General features: G+C 38.8%; 1 long non-coding RNA gene across 1 annotated transcript in view; it reads left to right on the top strand.

Annotated features, from left to right (window-relative positions):
• The window catches only part of LOC138149608 (uncharacterized), a 64315-nt gene extending 59662 nt beyond the window's left edge, over window positions 1-4653 (top strand). Inside the window, exons 3-4 of the long non-coding RNA XR_011165363.1 lie at window positions 828-1043; window positions 3226-4653. This is a non-coding gene — a long non-coding RNA (uncharacterized lncRNA). The remainder of the gene's footprint in view (window positions 1-827; window positions 1044-3225) is intronic.
• The last annotated feature ends 237 nt before the right edge of the window (window positions 4654-4890 follow it).

The following is a 4890-nucleotide window of genomic DNA, read 5'->3' on the forward strand; positions in this document are numbered from 1 at the left end:
CTTCCTTCCTTCCTTCCTTCCTTCCTTCCTTCCTTCCTTCCTTCCTTATCTAATTCCTAACTTTATTTCATAAAAAGGTCTATGATTGATTATAACTACTTTCTGCTGCATGTCTGTATATTTATCCTGGGCTGGGGAAGGTCAAGTAGAAAATGGAATATGCCAGTGACTACCTGGAAATATACAGAATTTAATCAAGTCAGAGATTTACATCTCTGTCCAAAACCCTAGTGTTGTATCAAGAGGCTCCAAGAGTTGTGATATAAGATGATCTTTAGGTTATGGTTTTTATTAATAACCTTTATTTACAAGTTCCTGAAGTAGCAAAGAGAGGGAGGGAAGGGGGGGAGAGAGAGAGAGAGAGAGAGAGAGAGAGAGAGAGAGAGAGAGAGAGAGAGAGAGAATGTGAGAAAAGCAGAGAGATTGGGATCAATTCTCCCTTAGGTTAAAGAAAAAGCTATTGTTATAGCTAGAGTTAAGATTATTTGAATCTTAGACTTAAGGTCCCTTAAAATGATCTACTGCTTCTGAACAAGGGGCAGAAGAAGTGATATTTATATTTATTGTTAGGTCACTCAGTGGAATGAAAAAGGTCTAATAGTCTGGAAAGAAAAAGAGGGAATATAAAAAGACTAAGTGCTCAGCCAGCTCATCTCCATAGGTACTAGATGATTACATATGTACATTATTGTCTATGCCAAGGGTGGAGAAACTGGAGGTCACCTGTGGCCCTCTAGGTCCTCAAGTGGGGCCCTTTGACTGTGTCATCTATGCTGATGGAAATTAAATTCCCTGCCTGTAGGAATTATCTTATTTTTGTTTTATAGTTCCTAGTGACTGATACAGTACTTGGTGCATCATCATGGACACTAAAGAAATGATTGTGGGTTGACTGCCTATTTGATCGATTGAACGGTTGGGACACCAAGAGCAGGTGCAGGGTGTCCACTGGGACACGGACCTAAAGAGAACTTGGCACCATTCCTGGCTGAATCGTTGGACTGTGGAGACACAACCAATGGAACAGGAGAAAGAAGATACAGGTAAGAGTTGAGCATGGTGTCTGGAGCAGGGTTATTATTTATTACCTGATAGAAAAGCAAGTTCTAGTGACTTAGATTGTAGGAGTTCCTATCCTGTCTGACCACAGCTGGCAAAGAATAGCTTCCTTGCAAATTGTGGCTCTCTTTTCACTTGTAGCTAAATAAATTACTTATAACAAACCCTATTTTCCAAAAGAGTATCTATGTAGCCTGCTCTGACTGAATTGGTTGTGTGGGACCCTGTAGGAGACCTTGTGATCAGATTGACAATCTCTCTCCCCCATCTCAGCCCAAAGTAATAAATCCTGCCCTGAATTGTGGTGCCACCCTTCACCTCACATGTGTGCCCCTAGGCCATGCTGTGGTTAACTTATAATTGTGGCAGATAATGGTTTTTTATGGCTGGAAACATTCTTGGGAAGCTATAGGAGGGACAGTAGCTTGAGCCAAAAATGTAATTAAAGTGAATGGATTAGCTTTTTAAAGGAACCCTGGGGAGCATCACTGCAACTGGAGAGGTGAGCCCCACAACTTGTAAAAATTCAAATGTAGGCCAAATTTACCTTTGAGATTGGATTATAGATTGATTACAGGGCAGAAAATGTGAATAATTGGTATAGATGAAGACCAGAAAGTGTCCAAACCCTTGGAGAGCTAAGCTAACATCGTATTTCTTTTTCAAGGCATTTTCTTCCTTGTCAGGGCTACTTATTTCATTTTGTTTTGTTTTTCTACAAGAAAACATCTACATGATTCTACATGGGAGCTTATTGAAGGTTGATTTAATTGGGACACAAAGAGGTATGGCTGGTCACTGGCAGAGTAGAGGTGGATGGGAATGTTAAGTGAAGGATACAAAAGGGTTTGTATAAAGAATATTGGTGTATAGGTATAGCCAGACCTCCCTAATTTGGACTAATTGTGGGGGACGGCCAGGCTTCTTAGGGACAAGTCTGAATCATTAACGATATAGATTTTTAAATGTAGCTTTATTACCTTCAAGTACAAACAGTAACAATGGTGAACAAAGTGTTGCCCAGTAAACTCAATTCAGCTCAATAGGCTCTTAGCAGTTCTGCTTTAATGAAAAGATACGAATGAGCGTCAATTATCATATGAATGATATGCAAATGATGCTTCTGTAGTATCTTAGATTCTGGGCTCAAAAGAGCTTTAGAGATCATCTGTACCAGGGCTCCAGCGGGGGTTTTTTTGGGTTTTTTTTTCTGTCTTGGATTTCTTTGGGCATCTGGCTAACCCTAAGAACCCCTTTTCAGGAAAATGCTTTTAAATTCATAAAATGAAATACAGAAGATTATAAAAGAAACAAATTATGTTGAAATACAATTATCAAAATGGAAAAAAAAGTTCATAGAGTACAGATTAAGAACCACTGGTGTAATCCAGTCCTAACACTCACCCCACCCACATTTTATAGAAAGGGAAACTGAGGAAAGTGATGCTTGGCTTGCTCAATTTAAACCTTTAAAAGGCTATGCTGTAGGTAAAGGGGATTACCAAGGAAGCAAAGAAAAGTGGGAAACAACCTACTTACTATATGGCTGCAATCCTTGTCCCTCTGAGGCTTCTTGGCTGCTGTCCCAGCTGCTTTGCCCTCCCTCCTCTTTCCCTATCAACAGGGTGTGCGTGTATGTGTGTGTGTGTGTGTGTGTGTGTGTGTGTGTGTGTGTGTGTGTGTTGGAGGGGAAGGTTGGCAAGATCCCTCAACATTGCCAAATGCAGCCATTATACCTCTTCTGCCATCAGAAGAATGGAGGAGGAAACGCCTTTTTTCCCACTTATCACGCCAAAATACTTCTTCCCTAGAGAGATGACACCCCCTTAGATTTCCATTGGCACTTTCTCCTAGAGAGCACATTAGTTAATCCCTGTGTTTTATTTGGAAGGAAATGGATAGGCCAAGGCAGATTCTATTGCTTAAGCTCCCTTATGCCTGTGGTGCAAAGGGAAGACTCCCAGAGCCACAAGTAAGGCATAAGCTCTACCTGGCTATGAGAAAGTTTAGTCTCTAGCAGGCCACAGCACGGGTCGTGTTTCCAAGGTGGTTTCATTGGTGGAAACACTCCAGAGAATAATGTTTCTAAGATCACCCTATAGTGTGATTCAATTAGGGTAGAAGCAGATTTTTCAAACATGTCATAACTTCTTTTCTTTTCTCTAGGAACATCTTGGACACTCCAAATATGTTTCACAGGTCTGGCTCCTCTATATTTTCCTGCCCAGCTTTTCCTGGAGTTTCCCAGCATAACAGGCTTTAGGAATTTGATAAAACACTTTTGGATTGTAAGACCCTTTCAGAGTCTGGATAAACGCTAATTTGACCACAAATCTCTTTCATGAGAGTCAAGCCTGGTTTGAAGATCTTTCGTAGTAGAAGGTAACTCCTTGAGGCTAGGAACAGTTTCAGTTTTTTCTTTGTAGCAGCAATCTGTCAATCAGTTAGTCAACAAGCATTTATTAAGGGCTTACTACATGCCAGGTACTGTGATAAACACTGGGAATATAATGAAAGGTAAAAAAAACAAAACAAAACAACACATCCCATTTCTCAAGGGGGATTTATTGTAATGGGGAATGCAACATGTAAATAACTAGGTACATAGAGGGTATATACAGAATTGATTGAGGTAGTCTGAAAGAAGAAGGCATTAGTAACTGGGGGAAGGGAGTCAAGAAAGGCATGCTGCACAAGACAAGATCTGAGCAGAATATTGAAGGAAGATAGGGAAACTAGGAAGTGGAAATGATTATGTAGCTCATCCCAAGTATGAGGGTCAGCCAGTGCAAAGGTAGGGAGATAGGAGATGAAGCAGTTGTTCAAGGAATTAGCAGTAAGCCAGTAAACCGGGAATCATAGAGTGCATAAGTGGGAATAAGATATAAAAATTATATCCTCCAATAGAGAAATACTAAAAAAAATATGAAAAACAGTTCTCAAAAGAAGCAAGCTATTAACAATTTCTATGAAAATGCTCTAAATCACTAATAATAAAAAGAAATTCAAATCAATATAACCTAGAGGTTGCAACATCTTGCATCCTCTAAATTGACAAAGATAACAAAAGTTAAGAATAGTTAATGTTGGAGAGATTGTGGAAAGATAGGCACATTGATGCATTGTTGGTGGAATTGTAAATTGGTACAACCATTTTGGAAGACAATTTGGAATTATGCAAATAAAGGGACAAAAATAGCCTTTGGCCCAAAGATTCTGCTTCTAGACTTATAGTCCAAGGGAGTCATTGAAAAGAAAGCCCCTTAACATAACAAAATATTGATAGCAGCACTTTTTTGTGATAGACAAATTGTAACATATGCATGTAATGGAATGTTGCTGTACTGTAATATATGATGTATATGATGAATACAAAGAAGTATAGAAGCACAACATGGAAGTAATGCAGAGTGAAGTAAGAAGAGCCAAAAAAACAATAAACACAGTAACAACAACAATGAAAACAAAAAGCACAACTACCAAAAAAAATTCAAAAGTGAATTTGCAAAATTATAAAGAAGAACCATGGCTCAAAAGAAAACATATGTGAAGATACCCACACCTCACCCCTTTGTAGACTAAGTGGGCAGTCTATCAGTGTGGTACTTTGTACATATTTTCAGACTTTTTCAAATACAGATTGATTATGCTGATTTTCCCCCCTCCTCTCATTTTTGTCTTATAAAACTATTATTTGTTATATGGAATGGTCCTTTGAGAAAGGAAGGGAGGGATATGGGGGTAAATTATGGAGATATTAAAAAATGACATCAATACTTTTTTTTTTTAATGAAGAAAAGGCAGGAAAATACCAGATTATGAGAGCTTTAA

The sequence above is a fragment of the Petaurus breviceps genome, unplaced genomic scaffold (assembly GCF_028583685.1).
Source record: "Petaurus breviceps papuanus isolate PSGF00001 unplaced genomic scaffold, PetGlider_PUasm1.0 90847, whole genome shotgun sequence".
NCBI classification, from domain to species: domain Eukaryota; kingdom Metazoa; phylum Chordata; class Mammalia; order Diprotodontia; family Petauridae; genus Petaurus; species Petaurus breviceps.